The 26,637-nt window shown below is 43.2% G+C and overlaps 1 protein-coding gene across 4 annotated transcripts in view; it reads left to right on the plus strand.

Annotated features, from left to right (window-relative positions):
- Nucleotides 1–26,637, plus strand: part of FPR1 (formyl peptide receptor 1) — a 92,304-nt gene that overhangs the window by 32,988 nt on the left and 32,679 nt on the right. For 2 of the 4 annotated variants that reach the window (XR_010115230.1, XR_008650296.2), the window contains one exon: nt 173–620. The gene's annotated coding sequence lies outside the window, so the exon portion shown is untranslated. Of the gene's footprint in view, nt 1–172; nt 621–1,500; nt 1,626–26,637 lie in introns of those variants that run through there. The other 2 variants (XM_063615645.1, XM_055239000.2) reach the window with 1 other exon arrangement.

A 26,637-nucleotide genomic window follows, 5' to 3' on the forward strand; every position in this document is an offset into this window, starting at 1 on the left:
AATTCTTGATTTAAATAGGCAAACTCAAGAATTTCAGCCTTCTTTAGAAGATTGGACTGAATTCCAGGAAGGCCTGGAGAGCTCAACCCTTGGACCTATCTAAGGCACCACATTAACATCTTATATGTAGTTCTTGGAATAATGTTGTTTTGTCTCTGTCTTCTGTTTATAGTCTGTAAAATCGGATGGACTGCCAGTCGGCGAATGAGAGCTGCCCAGCCTGGCCTTACATTCTTTCAATTAATTCATAAACAGAAAGGGGGATATGCAGGGAGCCAAAGGCCCATGGGACGTGACCAACTCTGTATTCCATTGGAGGCTATATGATCAAACAGCAAACTGTTTATCATGAATACAGGATGTGAGCAAACTCATGACTGTGCCTGCCACCAGAAGGTTTGCTGAGGGCAATCGTTTCCTGGTGCGAAGCTCTTTGAAGTTATCTACTGAGACATCCAGAGAATGCAGTCTTGCAAGCCTACTCTGGACCAACCAACTGACCTCTTCTTCCACCCCCCTTCTCACTATCTCTTTTGTCTAATAAATACAGAGGGCCACGTAAAGCTCAGGGCCTTGTCCACTAGAGGCAAGGTGCCCCCTGACCCCTTCTTCCAAATGTGGTCTTTTGTCTCTTGTCTTTTATTCCTGCGTTCAGCCCCCTTTGTTCAGTCCACCAGGGATCACGGCAGGTTACATAGTGGCGCCCCGAACGGCGACAGAATCGAGTGCTCGATAGATCCTCATATATAACTATAATTTGAGCCCCAATGTGAAGTCCATAAATTTTTGTCAATTTGAGCATTTTTGCTGTTGTTGAAGTTAGGTTAGTACCTATGTTGTCAAGGCACAAAACCAAATCAGTGCCTTTTAATCTTTTTGTTATATAATTTTTTTGGTATAAAAATTAATAGATGAATTTTGAATTCCCAATCACATCAAATTGTAAAACTTTGAAGCGGTTATATATTAAATGTACATAATTCACCTATTTGTCATATGTTTACATGAAAATATATACATATATACATATGATGTATTTAATTTCCTTTTTATCACCCTCCCATTAGAAGTTTGTTCATAAATCAGTCAGTATTCTAGGGCTAGGATTATGTTTCCTAGACCTGGATTCTGCTCAGTACTTAAGGCTCCTCTTTTTTTTTTTTTCTTGGACTCGTGACTGTGGTGTAGAACTGGAAACTGTGTCAAGGTGACTGAGCCCTGAGCCTTGTATGAGAAAATTAAGCTTGTATTCAGACTGGATGCTGAGGCAACAGACCCTTAAAAGCATACACTGCAGTGAAGAAGGGTGATGAACGTTGGTTAGGCAGCTGTCAGTCTTGGCCAGAATTATGCCTTCGGGTACTCAAGATCCCTTTTACACTCTTCTTCCAAACAGAAGAAGTAGAGCCATCCTTCCCAAGGATGATATCCCCAACGTTTTATGTTGAAGTTTCTTTGTGATAAGTGTCCCATAACTTAAAAGAATATTCTTCTTCAAAGCCCCAGTATACCACGATGCAATGAGAATTGGGAATCCACAATGGAAACTCCTAATGAGGAAAAGAAAAATGAGATGTAGCAGGCACTGTTCTACTGCAATTAACCAAGGCCAGTGGGAAGGAGAGGTAAGAATCCCCTGTCCTGGCAGTGGAGGAAGTCTATTAATTAGCCCATCTGGAAGCCCTGGCTCTCCTATCTAGAGGTGACACGCTGTCCTTCGTGGCTCCTGACTTAATGTCTTGCATTGTTTTCATTGTTCCTCATTTTCTATGGCCACAACTTAGTTGGGCGTTAAAGAATATACTGTTTTTTTTTTTTTTGGAAATTGAAAGCATTTATAGGAGTCAAAAGTGTGAATGAAATGGGCAAACTGCTCTGCCTGGGAAATGCACAGAACTCTAGAGAAAGGAGAAAAATGAGTGAGTAAAGCAGTGGAGTGAGAGAGGACGTTGATAACAGGACTCCTTGATATTCGTGTTGAGTGGTGTCTTTTGCCAGTGCATCAGGAAAGTATGTTACACAATACAGAACTGACAATTTCTGAGTGTTTATGTGGAGAAAGCAAGGTAAAGGGCTGAGTTATGAGCTGATTTATTTAAATACAAAGTCATTAGGCAGTTGTTAGCGAGAGTATTCTATTGAAGCGGAAACTCAAAATTTAAGGTGTTCATGAAAATGGAAGCCACCTGGGAATTTATAAATATTGTGCACATGAGGATGAGAATTTACTAGACATGACTTGGTTCATGTTATGAGGGCCGGAGATAATTTTAATTAGACATCAAATGTTTCTCACTTAAATATCTAGGTGACACTATTTTTTGATTCATTAATTCAGTATTTATTGAGTACCTACCACATGTCAGACACTATTTACACATAGAGGGTGAGGATTCATCTGTAAGCAATATAGACCACAATCCCTGCCCTCAGATAGCTTACATTCTTATTATATGAAAGGAACCATATGAAGTTTGTATACAGTTGTTACCCCTCTTCATGCCAATAAACGTCATAGTTCAGATGAAATGACCAAATTTCTTGAAAATAGTAGTTTACCAAAAGTGAAAGATATGAAAAAGAAAACTGAACAATGTAATAATTGTTAAAGACATTAAACCCATGTTTAAAATCTCTCCCAGAAAGAAAACCCAAGACCCAGTTGGCTTCATGTAAATGTTTTTAAAAGTGTTTTTAATAAACACTTTTTATAAATTTTGATGCTGGGCACAGTGGCTCATGCCTGCAATCCCAGCACTTTGGGAGGCTGAGGTGGGCAGATCACTTGAGGTCAGGAGTTCGAGACCAGCCTGGCCAACATAGTGAAACCCCATCTCTACTAAAAATTAGCCGGGCATGGTGGTGCCTGCCTGTAGTCCCAGCTACTCAGGAGGCTGAGGCATGAGAATCATTTGAACTCAGGAGCCAGAGGTTGCAGTGAGCTGAGATCACGCCACTGCACTCCATCCTAGGCGACAGAGTGAGACACTGTCTCAAAAAAAATTTTTTTTTTAATTAAAAAAAAAAATTTAAGTGTAACACTGTTTAAAAAGATATAATACTACAGAAGAGAATCAGAAAATCACTTTCCAGCTCCATTCAAGAGACCATTATAAGTGGATGTAAAACCTAACAAGGACAGTAAAGTGAAATAACAGAGCCATCTTTACATAAACATAAATACAGAAATTCTAAAGAAATCTAGGAGATCAATTACAAATATATAAGATACATCATGAGGAAGCGTGATTCATTTCAGAAACACAAGGTAGTTTAACATTGAAGAATTCATCAACCTAATTTGTAACGATGTAAATGAAAGAATAAAAATAATCATGTTAATATTGGCAGATATTACATTTGAAAACATTTAACATCCATTCATAATTTAAGCAATAGAAGAAGAAAACTCTAAAAAAGTAAGAATAGAGGACACCTTCAACAGTCTGATTAAAAAGAGAAAGATACAAAAAGGTGACAGTAAACATTATACTTAAGGGTAAAGTAATTAAGTTTTCCCTTTAATATATACTATCTCATCCAAGCCTTACAAATCCCCACCACTCTTTCTGTTTTCTTGTAGTTTTTTTCCACTTCCACTTACCCCAGGGTACAGGCTGAGGTCCAGAAATTAGAAATGACACCCACAATAGCCTCATTTTTCTATTTCTTACTCTCAAATCAGGGGGCATGGAAGTATTTTTTCTTGATTAAAAACTTGATCCACTCATCCTTGAATGGCTTAATGTGACTCAAGGGTAGAAGAAGCTGGGACTGGCATGAGGGTAGGATGAGAAAGAGCTAAAAAATATCCCTGACCCCCTCCTCACGTTGTCTGTACCTCCACCTCTGCAGGAGGTGAAGCAGTGTTGGTAGCTCTGTCACTGGTCTGGGCTGAAGGGCTGAGGCAGCCCTCAATAGCCCATCTGCTGTAGTCGTCCATCATAAGGCAATTTATGAATTTTTTTTTTTTTTTTTAGATTTGGGAACAGGAAGAACTTTTGGGTTGCTAAATGGAGATGTGGTGTCGATAATCACGCTTTTATTAATTAGGTTTTATATAATACATTTTAATCCTTGAAGGTGCTGTTTCAACTTCTATTGGGCCGTAATAAGTTATCTTAACTGTGGGACTAAGGGGCCCCATTTGATCAAGCCAATTTGTAAGTGCCAAAAGCTTACTTTAATTTTAATTTGATATTAATTGTGTCACAGAATCTACGTCCAACATAGAATATTTTAGAGCAATGACTGTATGACTATGGGAAATTTAGGCGACGCTACAGCTAAAATGAGGTCTACTCATTTTTCAAAATTTTAGTTAGCTTCTCAAGATTATGGGGGGTAGAGTAAGTAAATTTAATGGGATCCCTGTGTATAACTATAATTTGAGCCCACTATTAAGTCCATAAATTTTTGTCAATTCATGCGGCTGGAGTTTAGTAGCACAATCTCAGCTCACTGCAACCTCCACCTCCCAGGTTCAAGCAATTCTCCTGCCTCAGCCTCCTGAGTAGCTGGGATTACAGGCACCCAGCATCATGCCTGGCTAATTTCTGTACTTTTAGTAGAGATGGGGTTTCACCATGTTGGCCAGGCTGATCTTGAACCCCTGACCTCAGGTGATCTGCCCACCTCGGCCTCCCAAAGTGTTGGGATTACAGGCGTGAGTCACCGCGTTCGGCCACTAATGTTAAAAGTTAAGTTAGAACCTATATTGTAGAGGAACAAAAGCCAATCAGTGTCCTTTTTGTCTTTTTTTACATAAACTTTTACTACAAAAATTAATATATGGATTTTGAATTTCCAGTCAAATCAAATTATAAAACTGTTTGAATTTGGTTATGTATTATGTATACATAAATTATCTATTATATATTTACATTAAAATATATGCATATATAATGGATTTAATTTCCTTTTGTCACCCCCATATCTAGAAGTTTCTTCATAAATTAATAAATAATCTAGGGCCAGCATTGTGTTTGCTAGACCTGGTTTTGGCTCAACACTTAAAGTTAAAAGTTTCTCTCTTTTTTCTTGGACTTGTAACTGCCTAGAGCGTCAGTCTCTCTGTTATTTTTTTCTATTTTCTTTTTTCCCCCATCAATCTTTTAGCCACTTGAAGCCAAAATTCTTAGTTTCTGTCCTAGCTGATAAGAGAAAAAGGGGAAGGAGGAAAAGGGCCCAGTGCCGCTGGACAGTCACCTCTCTCTGGGAAGGACCCATTACAAGACAATGAGTCCCTCTCCTCTCTTTTTTTCTATTTCACATAAAATCTTTAAAGTGACTTGCATTTCTAGGCATCTAATATTTATATACTTTTTATTTCCTATCCTCACTCTCTGGATGTTTACTGGACAAGGTCCCAGTGGTATGGAGTAGCACTCTGCTGTTTTCACTTTACACATTGTTACCAAAAAAGAAAAAAAATGGTGATTAGAGTTAGTCCAAACTGCACCACTTTGTAAGCCCCCCACCATTTTGCAGACCTTGGTCAAAGTGAAACATTCCATGGGGTTTCGGGCCATGAGAAACATCCTGCCTAACCACCTGACCACAAGGCACACGAACATCCTTATCACACCCTGCCGGGCAAAGGCCCAAGGAACATCACTATCACATTCTGCAGGAACAAGTGCCAAACCGCCTCATCATGGGAACATGTTATCAACATTTTCCCAGGCAACAGGCCACGCTCCACTTCCAGACCTCTCCCACCCAGGCCTGTAATTGCCCCAGCCTGTAAGCAGTGGTGGGCACTGGCACCTCTGCAGGTTTATGCTGGACATAAATGCCTGCATTTGCTGTTGAGACACTCTGTCTCTGTGTGTCTTTCTTTAACCTCTCTTCAAAACCGAACAATGAGCTCCACTTGCACCGGCCTTGTAGGCAGCCGCTTTTCTTTCCAGGGTGACCCGATCGATCTCTGAGGGGCTGGGAGAATGAGAAGTGATAGCACCAAGGAATGCAGCAACCAAGGAGACGCTGGCCTCAGCAGCACCTGCTCTTGCAAGGTGCCCTGGGGACTCAGGTGCAGTTGCCATGTCACAGGTTAGAGTTAGGTGACTGGATCCTTTCACCCAGCTCCCCTTCACTGACCCAGTGAAGCCAGCATTCTGTCATCCTCTTTAACTTCACTATCGGACAATCGCTGCTCCCCAGGAGCCTGGTGGCCCATGGCCCTATCATCAGCAAGATGGAGGTAGAGCTGAGGATCGAGCCACGGGCCACCAGGTGGCCAGCTCACTCTGGCTGGAGGCCAGTACTTTGTAGCTTAGAGCCAATACAGGCCGGACCACTATTGCGGCCCTAGGTCACCAGAGAAGCATGTATGGCTCAAGGGGCAACATGCCCTCCAGTAGTGGCCCCCTGGCAGGGGCCTGATCCCAGAAAGGGTGTCTGATGTCCCACAGGGAAACACCCTCATTACAGTAGGATCTGTCCTCCAGCGGCTGCTGGGGAGCCTGGAGCCTCAGCCATCCACAGCCACTGGAATTTCTGGAGAATCTCCAAGGTAACAGCTGAGGACAGCAGTACTAAGCTGCATGAAGCAGCAGAATCGAGCAGCAGCAAGCAGTAGTGCCATCTGGGCCAGACCAACTGGGCTGTCTGATGCAGGAAGTGCGTGAGTCATCCACACACAGACATTGGGATTGTGTCCAAGACACAGCCAAAAGCCTGCCTGGTATGCCAGTGGTATTAAATGAAGCTCTTCAAGTTTCTCTATCAACTCAGCTGGTAGTGACCGTCCTCAGCAGCCACCAGAGGCCAGGACAAAAGAACATCAAGAGGGGATCCAACTGCCCAGGTTGCTTTCGGGCAACCTCACATCGTGGGTCGGATTGTGGGTGCGGCTTCAATGATGCGACTACAGTGTTAAAGTTTGAGAGGTTTTAGTATTCACAGACCCTGGGAGGTACATGAGACATCTGGAGGCCACACTCAGAGGAGCAAGACAACAGGCAGAAAGAGAGCTGACGGGGGTGGCAACTGGCAGTGGGAGTGGGGTGTGGCACACTTCAAGTTCAGGGGCAAATGTCCGAATGGTTCCCTTTTTTCCTCCATTGCCCAGGCTGGAGTGCAGCGGCGTGATCTCGGCTCACTGAAACCTTTGCCTCCTGGATTCAAGTAATTCTTCTGCCTCAGCCTCCCCAGTAGCTGGACACCGCCACCACGCCCGGCCAATTTTTTGTATTTTTAGTAGAGATGGGGTTTCACCATGTTGGCCAGGCTGTCTCGAACTCCTCAGCCTCCCAAAGTGCTGGGATTACAGGTGTGAGCCACCGCGCCCAGCCAAGCTACAGCAATTTTCTATGATCATGAAAATCTGAGAATCTTCCCACCCTGGGCTATTTAGCCTCTTTAAGAATGATAACAATTATCTAGCACTTGTTTACATCTAATACTCATAATAACACTGTGAGGCAGCCATCATCATCCCTTTTTTACTAGGGAGAATCCATAGCCCAGGGACTCCTGTAGCTTTTTCAGCATCATGCCTAGCCAATCAGTGGAGACAGCAAGATTTGTAAACCAGACCGAACAGAGCCACTAACTTTGCACGCTCAAGTGCTGCCATTGAAAGGCGTTCTCCCAAAATCACCAGGATAGGGTCCTGCCCTCATATAATAATTTTTTTCTCGGCCGGGCGCGGTGGCTCATGCCTGTAATCCCAGCACTTTGGAAGGCCGAGGCGGGCGGATCACGAGGTCAGGAGATCGAGACCATCCTGGCTAACACAGTGAAACCCTGTCTCTACTAAAAACACAAAAAAATTAGCCGGGCGTGGTGGCGGGCGCCTGTAGTCCCAGCTATTCGGGAGGCTGAGGCAGGAGAATGGCGTGAACCCGGGAGGCGGAGCTTGCAGTGAGCAGACATCGAGCCACTGCACTCCAGCCTGGGTGACAGAGCCAGACTCCATCTCCAAAAAAGAAAAAATAATAATAATTTTTTTCTCCTATTTCTTTTACTGATTTCCTCCTTTTTTCCTGTCATTACCAGTCACTTTCACTGAGGTCTTCCCAGGGACATTGTTTAGTGTAGCTCAGGGTTTCTCAACCTTGACACCAGTGGCATTTAGGGCTGGTTAATTCTTTGTTGTGGGGGACTGTTCTGTACACAGTAGGATGTTTAGCAGTGCCCCCGGTGTCTATCCACAGATGCCAGTAGCAACTCCCCATTCAGGAGTGACAACCAAAAGACATTATCAAAGATCCCCTGGGGGGCAAAATACCTCCCCACCCCCTCCCCCTGCCAGTTGAGTGTCACCGTAACGGTGTAGAGTACCAGGCTCTGGAGTCAGTTAGATCTCCACTCTAATCTTATCTCTGACACCTCGACAGTGTAAATTCTTGATCAGTGACATCTCTTTGAGTCCCCATTTTCCCCTCTGCAGAACTGAAATGGTTTTTTGATGAAGACTGATTTTCAGGGGAAGATTAAATAGAATAGACATGCACGGGAGGCTGAGGCAGGGGAATCGCCTGAACCCGGGAGGCGGAGGTTGCAGTGAGCTGAGATTGCACCACCGCACTCCAGCTTGGCAACAGAGCGAGACTCCGTCTCAAAAAAAAAAAAAAAAAAGAATAGACATGGAAATCCTCTAGGATAGGTCGGTAAATCTGTAACAAATTAGAACTCTTAGCCCTCGCTGTGTTGTGGGGTACAATCCCGAACCCTGCACTATGAAGCTCAGGGTCAGGACAAGAACGATGCTTATAGCAATAGTAGCTTCTACTTGTGAACATTAGCCACACACCAAGAGCTTCTCCCTTAACCCTCACAACTCCTCTCATAGGCTCTGCAGATAGGATGTGTTAATATGTGTAAGCACTGAACACACCCGGAGACACGGTGAATATTGATTAATGCTAGTTTTAATTCGTATAACCATTGTACAGATGAGAAAGTTAAGACTTAGATTGAGGTGGGATGTGGTGAGGGATAAAAGATCATTTTTTATATCAAAAAAATTGAAAATTGTATTTCTACTAGATCATTCTATCACATAATCACGCCCCCTCTCTTTCAAGAGAAACCTCCTTTGAACCATATTTCTTTCCAGCTTCAACCCTATCTAGCCAAATGACCTCTCTGTAAGGGGAATTTCCAGCCAAACATCCAAAGAGAATGTCTCTAATTCCTCCTTTTCCTTCCTCGCCTCAGCCGTTCTCCTTAATCCACTCCATATTGACTTCTGTCCTTAGCACTCCACCTAATGCATTTTCCCAAGGATGCTTATGACCCCCAGGCTGCCAACTCCTGTGAGTCCTTCTCTGTTTTTAAGACCTGATATCCCAATGACACAGGACCCACTGGATCACTTTCTCCCTTTTCAAACACAATTTTCCTATGCCATGAGATATATCCCAGAGATATGTACACACAATACACTCTTGGTCATCTCTACAGCTCAATTCTCTTCCTCTTTTTAGTCCAATTTACGGTGTTTTCTATTCTAAATTTGACTCTAAATGTTGGGGTATCTCACTCTCTATAAATGATATCATCCAGTCTCTGGGATTAAACCATTATGCTGTCTTTTCACCTAAATTATCAGCCGTGGCCTCTCCCTGGCACTCAAGTCTGATAAAACCTCTCCCCATGGGAGTCCCATAGACTCCAAACCTCACATGGTTTTACCAAGCTGTTGATGTTCTCTGCCTCCCGAACCTGCCACTCTTCCAATATTCTGTATCTATTTGGAGATTAAATATTCAGTTGTTAAAGCTCCAGATCTGGAACTCACCTTTTATTTCTCTTTTCCTCACCACCTAACGCCATCCACGTCTTATTCATTCTATCTGCAGAACATGCTGAATGCACAGCCAGAACCATTGCCATCTCCACGACCGGTGTCCATGGCCCTGTCAGGCTTGGATATTTGCACAAGCCTTGCAAATAGCTTTTTCCTGGTCCTGCTGCCCCCTCCTCTAAGATCTATTCTCCAGACAGAAACCAAATGAGCTTTAAGAAGGTCCAATAAGATGGTGATGTTATTCTCAATACCTTCCGATGGCTTCCAGACTTCTAAGTTACCCTTATCTTAGGTTCCCTTATCCATGGCCACATGTGCCCTGTGCATCCCTCAGACCTCATCTCAGCACTCTCATGAGACACACTGGGCTCCACCCACTGGGCTCTAATTCCTTGAACTTGCAGCTCATTGTCATCTCAGGGCTTCGGCTTTCTCTATTCCTTCTGCCTACCGTGCTCTTCGTCTTGAGCTTCCTGCACCTGGCTCATTCTGAATATTCATATTTCAGGTCAGATATTTCAGAGAGATCCCACCTGACCCACTCTGCAAAGCAGAATGCCCAGGTACAGCCTATCTCACCAGATACTTTTCTCCTTTATTTGTTTGTTCATTTATCTTGTCTCTTGAATACCCTCCACACTAGTACGTAAGCTCCATAGGACTATCAAGATCCTTCAATGCTACATCTCTACAGTGCTACATGTCCAGTAGAAATATAATGTGTTAACTTTAGCTACATATGGGACTTAACAATTTTTTTGTAGCCACTGTTTTTAAAAAAGTAAAACACCTTTGGGGACATTATTTTAGTAATACATTTTATTTAATTACATATATGATAAAGAATTGGCCAATCACATTGGCTCACACCTGTAATCCCAGCACTTTGGGAGGCTGAGGCGGGTGGATCACGAGGTCAGGAGTTGAAGACCAGCCTGGCCAACATATTGAAACCTCATCTCTACTAAAAATACAAAAAATTAGCTGGGTGTGGTGGCAGGTGCCTGTAATCCCAGCTACTCGGGAGGCTGAGGCAGGAGAATCGCTTGAACCCGGGAGGCAGAGGTTGCAGTGGGCTGAGATTGTGCCACTGCACTCCAGCCTGGGCGACAGTGCAAGACTCCATCAAAAAAAAAAAAAAAAAAAAAAGAATGTTACCGGAAGATGTAACCAAATTAAATATTGTTAATGAAATAGTTAACATTTTTTTCATACTAACGAAGTGGATTCTTCACTAGACTACACTACTCCAGAGTTAGAAGGGCTCTGTCATATAGCAGGCATTTCAACAATAACTTTTAAATTTTCAGACCCCAACTTACCACCAGCTGAGATCCTTTTCCTGTGCCCAGTTCCTGGATTCTTGTGGAGCAACTCAGCCTCTAAGGACTTGTCAAAAGATGAAGTTATATGTTTAGTTTTAAGATCTTAATTGGCTTTGGTTATAAAGATGGAATCGGACAACCTTTCATGCTATAAAATAAAATGAATGTTTTGATAGTTGGAGCCAAGGAAGTTGGTTTTACAGGGATAGGAGGGCTAAAGAAAGCAGAAACAGAGAACAAAAACCTGATTGGTCATTTGGATGTTGCATTTTTTTTTGTGCAGCAGGAATAGAGAGACAGCAATAAGGAACAACTGATTGATTGAAGTCAAGTTACCACAGATTCCTTTTTTTTTTTTTTTGTAAAGATGAAAGCAGAGAGAACTTCATTTTCATGCCCACTGAAACTGGCCTGTTTTAGGAATGTGTCCATTTTCTCTCTCTCCTGATTTCTCAAAAGTTCAGATAAATTAGTTTTGGTTTGGTGATGTGGAGTTTTAGTATGACTAACTGCATTTGGTTTGCTTTGTCGAACCTAGTACAATTGGTCAGTCCAAGCCACTTACTTCCTGTTTTTATAGAACAGACTTCAGCAGAGACTTAGTTGAAGGACACGGGGACAATGGAGCTGGAATCAACCCTGACACAAACTCAGGGTCTCTTACCATTCCCAAAAGACACTTTGGAGATGTTCTCAGACGATTTGTCTTAGAAACTTATATGTCTGAATGTTCCTTCGCCTCTAGCCTTCTGTGGGAGACTGGAGTTCATCCTTCCAAATATCAAAGGCCAAGAAATCTGAGAGTCCAGGCCCTTTCTTTTCAGAGATTCAGGAAAGTGAAAGAAACAATTACCAAGGTGAGAAGAATGAGAGGAAAACAATAAAAAACAAAGATGCACAGTTAAACAAAAACTCAATTCTCTACTTTCACAATCCTTCTGACCAAATGTAGTTTTTCTCCACACCAAGAAATTCTCCAATTCTCTGGGGACACCACCTGGGCCACCTGCAATTAAAATTCAGTTATGATGCTGTCTACCTGGATTTAGCATCAGATCCCAAAAGTTAAAGGGCTCACTCCCACAAACTGTTCTCAGATCAGATCAGAATCTGTTGCAAGTCCCAGGTGGCTACTTGTACTTCTGACTGACAGGCTATAAATTGGGTGTTCCAATGACACCAATAAATTGCTAGAATGGCACACAGAACTCAGGAAAGCACTTTGTTTACATTTGTTGCTTTATATAAGGAATATACCTCAGGAATAGTCCATTGGAAAGAGGCATATGGCAGGTATGTGGCAGGGAAGGGGTTGGGTGGTGCATGGAGCTTCCATGCTCTCTTCAGGCAGCCACTCTCCCAGCACCCCTGAGTGTTCACCAGTGTGGAAGCTCATCAAATCTCATTGTTCAAGTTTTTATGGAACTCAATCTCCAGTCCCTGCCTTCCCTTCCTGGAGGTCAGTAGGTGGGGCTGACAGCTCCAACCCTCTAATCCCTTGGTCTTTCTGGTGACCAGTCCCATCCTAAGGCCATCATCTCCTTAGCATAAACTCAGCTGTGATCAAAAGGGGCTGTTTATGAATAACAAATAATACTCCTATCACTCAGGAAATTCCAAGGGTTTTAAGAGCCCTGTGCCAGAAATATGTAACAAAATCAAATATGCTTTGAGGTATTTTATACCTCGGAGTTACAAAAAGAAGCAGTAACTAGGAGCATGGAGAGAGGTAAGGAAGGTAAATGAGAGACACTTTTCATTCCACACCATTGCCAAGATTAACCCCCTAATCTTCTGCTCCTAGGGAGATGCTCTATGGACTACTGATCTGAGGAGATGGGCTCTTTCTGAGTTTTTAAACACCATCAGAATGTTGCTGTCAAGCCCAAAGAATAGAACCATGAAAAACAGTGGAGAGCCACAAAACAAGAGTCACCTATTTTCAATTTTCTCTGTGATTCACTGGATGTTTTCAGTGATAAGGTAGAGTAAACCATTGAAGCACATAAGCCATGGAGAAATTTAGTATTAAAAAAAGTTTTGGAAGGGGATAGATCTGGAGCCTGAACAAAAATTGAGTTCAATGTCACCCTTCCACTCCATCATCATATTGGTTTTCTTCTAGGGCCTTCTTGAAAGTGACCACAGAATGGCTGCCACTGTTCTGGACGTCACATCAACAGGCCCTCCTGAGCCAGAATCATGAGACAGGCAGAAAACGTGACTCATTCACATGCCTCTTTCATTGTATCACAGAGGGAAACCTTGTCCAGAGTCTCTTCAGGACCTCTCCTTGTCTTTCATTGCCAGAGCATGCCATCTCTAGACCAATAAATGGCCAAGAAATAACAAAAATACCAATACATAAAAATAAAGGTCAGGGACAGTGTTTCATGCCTGTAATCCCAGCATTTTGAGAGGCCGAGGCAGGAGGATTGCTTGAGCTCAGGAGTTCAAGACCAGCCTGGGCAACATAGTGAGACCCCATCTCTAAAAAAACAAATATTAGCTGGGTGTGGTGGTGAGGACCTGCAGTTCCGGCTACTCCGGAGGTGAAGTGGGAGGGCTGCTTTGTCAGGGAGGTTGAGGCTGCAGTGAGCCATGATGATGCCACTGCCCTCAAGCCTGGGCAATGAGCAATACCTTATCTCAAAAAAAAAAAAAAAAAAGACAAGTTCTTCATATTGGCTTAGGCCAATCATGATTGATTTCCTAGGACAGTGGCACATTGCTACCTGCCACCTGATTAAAATGGAATTTACTTATCAGTATAATAAAGGGTGGTGCGTATTGCACAGGTGAGGCCTCTGAAGAGGTGCTCCCTTGCTGGCTCCTGCAGACATAGAGCTTAAACAGACATGTGCTTTACCCTGGAGATGCCGACTACCCAGGTAAAGAGGTGACAGAGTCACTCTACTGTGACTAAGCATAGTCTTTTGCACCCTTTGTGCACAGTGGTGTCTTCTGCCATTTCCCTAAGCAGTCACAGTAGAGTGGGGGTACATAGTGATAGACAGATGCCTGGTTCATTATGAGATTTCCCAAAAGGAACAACTAACTGAGACTGACAGGGTCCAGGGTCACTTCCAAGTGCAATGCAGGTAACATCTGGGATGAGTGTTAAAGACTCAGATAAAGAAGAAAAAATACATTCCAGGCAGAGGAGAGTGAAAGCACATAGGAAAGGACCGAGAAATAGCAGGTTACCTGTGGTTATTGGAGCATAGATGATGAGGCAGACAGCAATAAACACTGAGTGTGTGGCAAGTGGCAGAGGCCATCTGTTGGAGGGTCTTGAATGCTACAAGAAGGACTTGGAATTTCTTCATAATAACATGAATAACCACTTAAGCAGGAGAGTGACTTGTCAGGTGTGTGCTTCTGAAAAATATTGTTCTGTAGTTCTGCAAAGGGATGGCTTTGAGAATGTTTCTAATTGGAGACAGAGATATTAGAATGGAGAATGTCACCAGAGATCAAGGTAAGGTTCTTGAAGAGCTACCCAGGGCAGGTGTAGTGTGATCAAGAGGAGGCGTAGCTTAGAGAGAGATTGTCCAGGCTGAGTAGACCAGCCTTGGAGACTGGATGGCTATGGGGAATGGGGAAGAATGAGTGCTCTTTATAAATTCCACATTCCTAAAGTTACTATTGCTGCATCTGCTACAGTCTGAATGTTTGTTTCTCCCCTCCCCAAATTTGTATGGGAAATCCTAACCCCCCAGGTTATGGTATTAAAAGGCGAGACCATACGGAGGAGATTAGAGCGTGATGGTTGCGCCTTCATAAATAGGATTAGTGCCTTTATAAGAAAGCCTTGAGGGAGCTTGTCTGTCTTTTCCACCATGTGAGGACATATGGAAGGCGCTGTCTATGAGTAATGGGCCCTCATCAGACATGGAATCTGTGGGCGCCCTAACCTTGGTCTTTCTTTTTTTTTTTTCTTTCTTTCTTTTTTTTTGTTTTTTTGAGACAGAGTCTTGCTTTGTCACCCAGGTTGGAGTGCAGTGGTGCAATCTCGGCTCACTGCAACTTCCGCCTCCTGAGTTCAAGGGATTCTCGTGCCTCAGCCTCTCAAGTAGCTGGGATTACAGGCACGTGCCACCATGCCCGCCTAATTTTTTTTTTTTCTAGTAAAGATGGGATTTTGCCATGTTGCCCAGGCTGGTCTCAAACTCCTGGCCTCAAGCAATCCCAAAGTGCTGAGATTATGGTGGCATGAGCCACTGTGCCCGGCCTTAATGTTGGCTTTTCTATCCTCCAGTACTGTGAGTAATAAATGTATGTTGATCATAACTTACCCTAATAGATTTTGTTATAGCAGCTCAAATGGGCTAAAAGACTAATTTGTACCAAGAAGTAGAGGTATTATAATTAGAAATACCTAAAAATGTGGAAATGGCTTTGGAACTGGGTAATGTGAGAGGCTGGAAGAGTTTATATGTGAGTGCTAGAAAAAACTCTACATTTCCATGAATGTAACATTAAGGGTGATTCTGCTACAGGCTCAGAAGAAGATTGCAATAATGATCAGAGCATTGGTAGAAATGTAGAGGTAGGTCATTCTGATGAGATCTCATGAAAATGAGAAACATTTTTGGAAACTGTAGGAAAGGACAGCCTCGTTATAAAGTGGCAAAGAACTTGGCTGAATTGTGTCTGCGTCCTTGTGCTTTGTGGAAGGTAGAACTTCTGAGTGATGGAATAAGATGTTTGGTGGAAGATACATCTAAGCAGAGCATTGAGGGTGTGGCATGGCTTCTCTTGACTGCTTGTAGTAAAACGCAGGAAAAGAGTTACACAAAAAATGGCAATTTTAGGCCAGGCACGGTGGCTTATGCCTGTAATCCCAGCACTTTGGGAGGCCGAGGCAGGTGGATCAGGAGATCAAGGCCAGCCTGGCCAACATAGAGAAACCCTGTCTCTACTAAAAATACAAAAATGAGCCAGGTGTGGTGGCGAACGCCTGCAATCCCAGCTACTCAGGAGGCTGAGGCAACAGAATTGCTTGAACCTGGGAGGCAGAGGTTGCAGTGAGCCGAGATCGTGCCACTGCGCACCCCAGCCTGGGCAACAGAGTGAGACTCCATCTCAAAAAAAAAAAATGGCAATTGTAATCAAAAGGGAAGTAGAACCTAAAGATTTGGAAAATTCTCAGCCTGTAAAAAGTGCAAAAATATGTTCAGGGGAGAACACCAATGGTGTGGGTAAGTGAACATTTGATACAGAGATTAGTATGGATAGAAGCCAGATAGTATTCATCAAGACAACGGAAGAATGACTCTGAAGGCATCTCACAGATCTTCACATCTTCCCTGCCCATCACAGGCACAGAATGCAAACAATTTCAAGGTTGTATTCCCCATATTCCAGTATAGCACTCCTTGGCCTTCCAAGCTTTGGCTCAAGCACGCCAGAGTGCGGCTCAGGCCACTTCTCTGGATGGCACAGGCTGTAAGCCAAGGCTACATCTGTGTGGTGTCATCTCCACCAGGGCACAGAGTGCATGAGCTGTGGGGTTGTGGCTGCCTCCCCTTAGATTATGAAGGAAGACGCTACCTGGAGTCGCAGGCATGCAACTCAGGGAGAGGGCTGTCTCCAGGATGGAGACCCAGAGAAGGTCTCCAGCGACTCTCTGTCTCTCCACAGAGAGTACCTCCCCCAATATGATGGCATTAAGAGAGTGCCCAGTACAGCAGTGGGGATGGGGCCACCACAGAGTGCCTCCACTAGGGCAATGTCCAGTGGAACCCTGGGGGTGAGGCTGCCCCTGAGACCTCAGAACTGTGTAGCCACCTGTGTGCAATACCACCCTTGGGGAGCTGCAGCACCTGACTTCAACCCCTGAGAGCTGCTGCATCAGCTACACCCAGGAAAGCCATGATGGTGGTTCTGCCTAGAGCTGTGGTGGCCCAACCCCAGCTCCAGTGTGTCCAAAAAGCAGAACACGGAGTCAAAGAACATTATACTGAGGCCTTAAAATGTATTTGCCACATTGTTTTGGACTTCCTCAGGATCTGGTTCCCCTTTCTTCCTTCCTGTTTCTCCTTTTTGATACGGGAATGTCAATCCTAGACTATCCCACCACTGTATTTTTGAAAGCACATAATTGTCTGATTTAACAGGCTTACAGCTGAAGAGGAATTAGCCTCAGGATGAATCATACTTTGAGTCTCACGCATGGCTGATTGAGACGATCCTTAGATGATTTTTGCCCCATCGGAGTAAAAGTTCATTTTAAGACTCTTATTCTGTTTACTTGCTTCTAGGCATTTTTGTTAATTATGGGCCATTTCATAGCAAGAAAGAAAACTTCCCTATGTTTTGTTTTTTTGTTGGTTGTTTTTTTTTTTTTTAGACGGAGTCTTGATCTGTCAACCAGGTTGGAATGCAGTAGCATGATCTCAGCTCACTGCAACCTCCACCTCCCAGGTGTCAGCGCTCTGAGCCCAAGCCAAGCCATTGCATCCCCTGTGACTTGCAGGTATACATCCAGATGGCCTGAAGTAACTGAAGATCCACAAAAGAAGTAAAGATAGCCTTAACTGATGACATTCCACCATTGTGATTTGTTTCTGCCCCACCCTAACTGATCAATGTACTTTGTGGTCTCCCCCACCCTTAAGAAGGTTCTTTGTAATTCTCCCTACCCTTGAGAATGTACTTTTCGAGATCCACCCCCTGCCCGCAAAACATTGCTCTTGACTTCACTGCCTATCCCAAAACCTATAAGAACTAATGATAATGCATCTCCCTTCGCTGACTCTCTTTTCGGACTCAGCCCGCCTGCACCCAGGTGAAATAAACAGCCATGTTGCTCACACAAAGCCTGTTTGGTGGTCTCTTCACACGGACGCGCATGAAACCAGGTTCAAGTGATTCTCCTGCCTCAGCCTCCTGAGTAGCTGGGATTATAGGCATGCGCCACCACGCTCGGCTCATTTTTGTGTTTTTAGTACAGATAGGATTTCGCCGTGTTGGCCAGGCTGGTCTCGAACTCCTGACCTCAGATAATCTGTCCACCTCGACCTCCCAAAGTGCTGGGATTACAGGTGTGAGCCACCATACCCAGCCTTTTATGTTTTAATAACGAGAGTTTATGGGAAACATGCAGAGGCATCCAGGAGCCCAGCTTTAGGAAGAACAATTGGACTTCAAAAGACTTGCAAATGTGTTTGGCAATTAGTCTCTGTGGGGTCCTTTGCCTCTTTTTTTCTCTTGACATCTGGGTCCTTCTCCTTTATGCATAATAGTGTCCTCTGCCATTTCCCTTATTTTAATTCCCCCCTCCCAACCATCACACACACACAATATTTTGGTTTCCTTGTGCCTCTTAGACACATCTATACTTCTTACCCTTCCTTCCTTGAGAATCTTCTAAAATGCTTCTGGTTATTAAGACCCAAAAATAAATTTTTATAAAATAAATCTGAACATATCTTGCCTCGGATCTAAAATCTTCAGTATTTTTTCATTTCATCCCTATCTTCCTGGCATGAGATGCTGTGTTGTGAGATCAGGAGCTATGGCAGCTATCTTGGGGCCGTGAGGTGGCAATTTCCAGGAAAAAAAAAAAAAAACGCCAAAATAGTGATGAAAAAGTGAAAAGATTAGAATAAACTTTTTAATGATATAATTCAGACAGAAAGTAACTGAGTACTACTCACTTGCAAAATTCTTGGAAAGTAAATAAACCATAAATGTCTTTGGTTTAAGCCATTGTTAGGTGTAATTTTAAATTGTAAACTACTTAAAATTGTAAACAGCCTTAATGACACAAAGCCTTGGGAATAATGCTTTTAGGAGGACTACCTTATTTCTGTCTCTGCTTCCCATTTCTCTCCATACCACTGTGATATCCTTGGATAGAACCTAGTATTTCAGAAAGCCCACCACCTCTTTGCACTAGAAACCTACAAATGAGCTTCCACTGGAGCCAAAAATTATGGGGTTAATCTTGGCAAAGTGCCTGGGTGTGGATGCTCTGTCCTGTCAACTTCTCTGCCTCCTTTCAGTCTCTCTGTGGTTTTGATCTCCATCCCTCTCATCTTCATTCTGCCTTTCATGCTTCCCTCTAATTCTTCTGTTACTGGAAGGGGGTCCTGATCCAGACCCCAAGGGAGGGTTCTTGATCTCGCACAAGGAAGAATTCAGCGTGACTCCATAGAATAAAGTGAAAACAAGTTTATTAAGAAAGTAAAGGAATAAAGCATGGCTATTGCATAGACAAAGTAGCCCTGAGGGCTGCTAGTTGGCCATTTTTATGGTTATTTCTTGATGATACGCTAAACAAGGGGTGGATTACACCACCCCTTTTTACACCATATAGGGTAACTTCCTGACGTTGCCATGGCATCTGTAACCTGTCATGGCGCCGGTGGGGGTGTAGCAGTGAGGACGATCGGAGGTCACTCTCGTAGCCATCTTGGTTTTGGTGGCTTTTGGCCGCCTTCTTTACTGCAACCTGTTTTATCAGCAAGGTCTTTATGACCTGTATTTTGTGCTGACCTCCTATCTCATCCTGTGACTTAGAATGCCTTCACCGTCTGGGAATGCAGCCCAGTAGGTCTCACCCTCATTTCACCCAGCCGCTTTTCAACATGGAGTTCCTCTGGTTCCACTGCCTCTGACATCATTACAGTACTTGCTCCTCTCTTTACCTTGACCCTTGGAGAGAGAAGGGCCCTGGACACCCAGATTCCTTGGCCCTTTATGTTGAGAGGGTTGAACCTCTGCATCCCACAAAGATTGAGGTTGAGAAACACAGGCGGGTACTTTAGTTTCTAAATGGGCCCACCCCAATCCACAAGTGCTATTAAAACAAGTAGTATATTGGTGTGTTCTTGGGGCCATTAAAAATCAGAAGGAGCTCTGGTTTCTGTTTCCTGTTCCCCAACTGGTTTCAGTTCTCTTACTCCTCTTCCTGTCCCTTGGGGTAACTTCTGCTGTGAAAATTACATGACAGTGACTCTCTCCAGGAGATCAGGACCTAGAACTTCCCAGAGCAAGGACCCAGCTGGTGGAAAATAAAATCCAGATGAAGAACGTATCTCTGGGGATGGGGAGCTTGTTAAGGGCATACTTAATAGACCCTTTGGAGTACAATAGACTCTTTGGAGTGAGTAGAAGAATGTGAAGTTGAAGAATAATTTCTTTTCTACTCTAAGTTCTGGGGTACATGTGCAGAACATGCAGGTTTGTTTCATAGGTATACATGTGCCATGGTGGTTTGCTGCACCCATCAACCTGTCATCTGCATTAGGTAGTTCTCCTAATGCTATCCCTCCCCTAGCCCCGCAGCCCCCGACAGGCCCCGGTGTGTGATGTTCCCCTCCCTGTGTCCGTGTGTTCTCACTGTTCAACTCCCACTTAGGAGTGAGAACATGTAAGAGATTCTAGGCAGGGCGCGGTGGCTCATGCCTGTAATCCCAGCACTTTAGAAGGCCGAGGCGGGTGGATCACGAGGTCAGGAGATCGAGACCATCCTGGCTAACACGGTGAAACCCTGTCTCTACTAAAAATACAAAAGATTAGCCGGGCGTGGTGGTGGGCGCCTGTAATCCCAGCTACTCAGGAGGCTGAGGCAGGAGAATGGCGTGAACCCGCGGGGGCGGAGCTTGCAGTGAGCCGAGATTGTGCCACAGCACTCCAGCCTGGGCGATAGAGCAAGACTCTGTCTCAAAACAATAAAATAAAATAAAATAATAAAAAAAGAGATTCTAGAGAGTATCAGAGTGCTAATAGGAATGATAGAATATAGAGAAAGTATTGATACTGCAGGAGACACAGGGAGCAAGTAAAGAACGGAAATTCTTAAGTTAACGAGGGTGTGAGTTTTGCAGGACTAGTAGAGGAACACTTGGGAAGGAATACTTGTTTCTCAACATTGAAATGAAGGCAGAGAACAGCGGTGCAGGAACTGGCAGGAGGAAAATCTGGTGGAGTAGGTGGCAGAGGTGTCAGCTTGAGAGCATGAGTGGGTGTCAGTGAGGAGTTTCACAGCTTTGAAGGAAAAACAGAAGGGCCCCAATGATTATTTATGGGTAATGGGAAAATGAGTGTAATGTGGAAGCAGTCGCCTTTCAGAGCAGTGATGAGTCTCCACATGAAGAGACAGGTCCTCCGTGGTGCATGGGACCCTTCACTAGAATTCAGCTCCGCCTTCTCAAGAACTGCAGACTTAGGCTGGTCCCCTCCCCTCTCAAAGCCCTAGTGTCCTCTCCTGTCCCACAATGAGGACGAGGTAGAGTCAACACTGAGCTTGTTGAGATCAGAGGCGAGAACGATGAGAGTGTGATCCAGTGATTGCCACAAAGAAGGGGTTCAAAAAAGCAGTATCCGCTGTGTTTATTGTTCGTTGTAAATCACGGGTTTTCTCCCTCAAACCGTGGTGGAGTCATCACGGCACAGCTTTTTCTCGCTGGCAGGAATCTTCCTGTCATTGCAGAATCTCCCTCTACTAAAAATACAAAAAATTAGCCGGGCGTAGTGGCAGGTGCCTATAGTCCTAGCTATTCGGGAGGCTGAGACAGGAGAATGGCGTGAACCCAGGAGGTGGAGCTTGCAGTGAGCCAAGATCGCGCCACTGCACTCCAGCCTGGGCAACAGAGCGAGACTCCGTCTCAAAAAACAAAAAAAAGAAGAAAACATAGAAGAAATAGTGAAGACTTAAGGCTAAGCAGAGAGTTCATAGACATGACACCAAAAGCACAATCCACAGAAGAAAAAAGTATAAATTGGACTTAATTAAAATGGAAAATGTTTACTCTTCTGAAAGTTGCTATTCGGCTTCAGAGTCAAAATAAAAATTTAAAAAACAAAATAAAATTAAAAAAAGAAAAAAAATTTAAAAAACATATCGAATCATGACATTACCCTGCTCTTCATTCTCCAGTGGTTTCCAAATTTCTAACTCATGCTTACCAAGCTCTACCAGAACTGGCACAGACATCATTTGGTGGAAATCTACTCTCCCTTTCACAGAATAGCAGGTGAATGCAGAGGCTGTTTCAATAGATGAAGAGACAGAGAGTGGGAGATGCAAAGGCACTCAAATCAGTGATTGTAAAGACTGAGGGAAAAGGGTAATTTTGTGATTGACAGAAGGCAGCAATGAAGGTTATCAAGAGAATAAGTGCAGTTTCATGGACTAGAATGGAGAGTGACTGAGAGGCTACTTTATCTTAGAGACTCAGAAAACAATATCTTGAGGTGGTGACATGTGAGCTGAAATCAGAATTACATGAACTGCTAATGTGAAATGTAACCACCCAATGGGTTCACCTTGCCGGCTGCCTAGACAGAGTCAATTTATCAAGGCAGGGAAATTGCAATAGAGAAAGAGTAAGTCACGCAGAGCCAGCTACGCAGGAGACTGGAGTTTCATTATTACTCAAATCAGCCTCCCCAACCATTCAGAGAGCAGAGTTTTTAAGAAGAACTTGGTGCGTGGGGGGAAGCTGGGAAGCCAAGAGTGTTGATTGGTTGGGTCAGAGATGAAATCACAGGGAATTGAAAGTGTCTTCTTGCAGTGAGTCAGTTCCTGGGTGGAGGTCACAAGATCAGATGAGCCAGTTTATCCGTCTGGGTGGTGCCAGTTGATCCATCAAGCGTAGGGTCTGCAAAATATCTCAAACACTGATCTTAGGAGCAGTTTAGGGAGGGTCAGAATCTTGTAGCCTCCAGCTGCATGACTCCTAAACCATAATTTCTAATCTTGTGGCTAATGTTAGTCTTACAAGGCAATCTAGTCCCCAGGCAAGAAGGAGGTCTGCTTTGGGAAAGGGCTGTTATCTTTGTTTTAAACTACAAACTAAGTTTTTCCCAAAGTCAGTTCAGCCTACACCAGAAATGAACAAGGACAGCTCGGAGGTTAGAAGCAAAATGGCGCTGATTAAATTAGATCTCTTTCACTGTCTCAGTCATAGTTTTGCAAAGGTGGTTTCAGAAGTTCAAGGGAAGAAATATTCCAGGCAGAGGAGTGGTTAGTACAAAGACTGTGAGACAAGAGTAAGCTTGGTGTGTTTGAGAAATAAAAATATTACTAGTGTAGTTACATCATAATAAGTGAGAAGAAACGTGACATAAGAGAATACGCAAGAACCAGATAATATGAGGCTTTCCTAGAGAGAGGCTTTAAATGTTTGTTTTATTAGTGCAATAGAAAGCAATTATAGGGTGTTAATCAGGCGAGGAGCATGATGATGCTTACACTATGAAAAAGGTTTGTAAAGATGGATTGCTACAAAGCAAGAGTGGAAGCAGAAAGAAGAATTAGGAGACTATTACAGTCGTCCAGATGGAGGTGGATTGGAGTCATGTGATAGCAGTGCATAGAAAAGAAACACACAGATTTGGTCGGTATTTCTGACATAGAGTCAATGTGATCTGGTGATGGATGACAGTAAAAGAATCAGGAATAACTCATATTTGGTACTTAAGATATTAGGTAGAGGGTGGTGACTTTTTCTAAAATTGGAAATGATGTGGAAAACATGGCAATCAGTTTTCTGGGAAGAATCAAATCGATAGTTCTGTTTTGGTCATGCCACATAAAATACTTCAGTTAGATTTTCAAGTGGAGATGCAGAGGAGGGAGGTAGATACCAGTCAGGACTTATTCTGAGAAGAGGTTGTGGATTATGATGGAGATTTGGGAGGGGTCATCAATGGACAGGTGGGATTTCAAGTTATAGGAACACATTACCTAGGATGACTACATTGACACAAATAGGTGAGGGGGTCTAGAATTGAGCCCTTGGGTACACCAATATTTAAAAGTCAGAAAAGGGCCAATCAAGGAAATTGAGAAAGAGAAGTCACTGAGGTGGGAGGAAAACCAAACACGTGTGATGTCACCAGGAACATTATATCTTTAAAGATGAAAGGACTGGTCAACTGAGTCATATATGTTTAGGGGCTTAAGATTCCATTGTTATCTGAGAGATGGTAGATTTTACCCCCATTGGATTCTTAGCCAAGCACCAAATGTCTGAACCTGCAGTGCGGTAACATGGCAACAGATGTCACTGTTGTCCATAATAAGAGTAGTCCCGGTGCAGTAATCAGGAAACGAACCCACATAGAATGGGTTGTTGTGAAGATGTGAAATGAGGAAGTAGAGAACTGAAGTGGAAGTGGCCCTTGTATTTGCTGTCAAGGAGAACAGAGATTGGTTGTAACGTTCAGGAGGAGGTGTGTGCTACAAGGAGTTTTTTTTTTTTTTTTCAGTTAGATTAGAGAACATATATATATATATATATATATATATGCTGATGGCAATAACAAAATAAAATTTAATGATACAGTGGAGACAGAGAGAGAAAGAGAGATCACCTCCATCTCTTCCTCTCATTACCTACTCGTATATATTAGTTAAAGTTTTATCATTCCTCTGTTTTTTCTCAGAATATGTGATTTTTAATAGAAAGTACAGAAGCGACAAAAGTAATATGACAGTTTTTAAATGGAGCAAAATATAAAGCCTTATTATTTCAATGAAAAATTAAGTAGACATTGTTGGCGTTTCAAAACACAGTTCATAATTACAGAGTTTCCATAGATAAATAAAAATAATTAGTGTAAGTACCTGGGATGTCAGATGGTAAAGAATCAAATGAGAAAATTTAAAGCAATAATAATTATGTTCAGTTTTTTTACAGAGCAGTAGACCTATTCCCCCCCCTCTCTGGGGGGAAAACACTGAAAACGTATTATATATCAGTCAGGGTTCTACCAGGTAAATAGAACATATATATATGAGATTTACTGGTTTATGAGACTTTGGAAGCTGGCTCAGGAAGTCTGAAATCCACAGGGCAGACCATCAGGAAGGGAAGGCTGGAAACTCCCAGGTTGGAGTTGATGCTTCTGTCCACAGAGAGTTTCTTCTTCTTCATGGAAACCTTGGTTCTGCTCTTAAAACCTCTCAATTTTTTGTTTCAGGCCCATTCAGATTATAAAGGTTAGTCTGCTTTACTTAAAGTCAACTGGTTGTAAATGTTCATCATATCTGAAAAGAAATTCACTGCAACATCTATAATAATTTTTAATGAGGAGGACACTATACCTAGCCGCATTGACACACAAAGCTAACCCTCACAGTCCATTCTTGTCATCCGGTCACCCATACACATTTCCTTAAATCATGTTTATTTTCCAAAGAAAGGCAAGAACAAAGTCCCCTTTCCTTCTAACATGTTACACCTATCTTCCTTATAGCCAAAAATGCACTGACTCTTTCTTCAGAAGAAGAGGATGCAGAGTCCTTGGGTGATGTTTCTTCTTCTCCTTCTCCTTCTCCTTCTCCTTCTCCTTCTCCTTCTCCTTCCTCTTCCCCTTCCCCTCCTCCTCCTCCTCTCCTTCTCCTCCTCCTCCTTCTCCTCCTCTTCCTCTTCCTCTTCTTCTTCTTTTTCTTTGCCCAGGCTGCAGTGCAGTGGTGCAATCTCACCTCACTGCGAACTCCGCATCCTGAGTTCAAGGGATTCTCCTGCCTCAGCCTTCCAAGTAGCTGGGATTATAGCTGCACACCACCACACCAGGCTACTTTTTGTGTTTTTAGTGGAGACAGGGTTTTATCACATTGGCCAGGCTGGTCTCAAACTACTGACCTCAAGTGATCTACCCGCCTTGGTATCCCAAAGTGCTGGGATTACAGGTGTCAGCCACCACACCCGACCTTCTCTCTTCTTTTTGATCTCCTCTAACATAAACACCATGATTTAAAATTACCTATTATTAATACATTTTATGTTAGGTGATAATGAGATAAAAGAGGAAAGAAAACAAAAATTTTTGATACACACAAATTTATTCATGACAAAATAAGAAATATTCATTAAAATTATAGTCTTCACTTCTGTAACTGATTCTGTGATCATGGTGGTATTTATAACTACCATCTTTCACTCCTCATTCCATATTCCATTTTCCCTTAACTAGTACCTCAGTTGGTCATTATCTGTTCCTAGTGGGGAAACCCAAATCTTCATTCCTGAAAGATCTGGGGCATTAGCATTCCTGCTTGATATAGTTGTAGTTTTACATGGACGGTTGTAGTTTTACAATGACAGAACAAGGTGGTACTAATGGGTCTCTCGTATTCCAGACATGTTCTTCATTATCTCTATTTAATATAGTAGCATACCAATTTCCTTCTTAGTAGCCAGGATCAGTCACCCCATCCATACAGTAACTCCCTTCTTTGCCTGCTGATTCAGAGCAAGAGGAGCCCAAAGTAGTGATGGGCAGCGGTACCTTCCAGTTCAGTAGAAACATTGTTGTGTCGCTGGGTGGATACATTGCTTCCTTTGGAACCAAGACCTCTGAGCCAACACAGCATAAGGTCATGAGGATGGGAAGCAGAAATTTTTCTAGTGGATCACTAAGGGTGATAATGAGTGGTACAATTCCCATTTCTACCCCTTCGTTCCTGGATCCTTGGATTCTAGTTATGGGAGAGAGCACCATATACTGAGTGCTGATTTAGAGTATATATAGCTTCCTAAAGGTTATTGCTTCAGCCCTGCAAGGTATTGCCTGCTCGCTGGTACTTGG

The sequence above is a fragment of the Symphalangus syndactylus genome, chromosome 13 (assembly GCF_028878055.3).
Source record: "Symphalangus syndactylus isolate Jambi chromosome 13, NHGRI_mSymSyn1-v2.1_pri, whole genome shotgun sequence".
NCBI classification, from domain to species: domain Eukaryota; kingdom Metazoa; phylum Chordata; class Mammalia; order Primates; family Hylobatidae; genus Symphalangus; species Symphalangus syndactylus.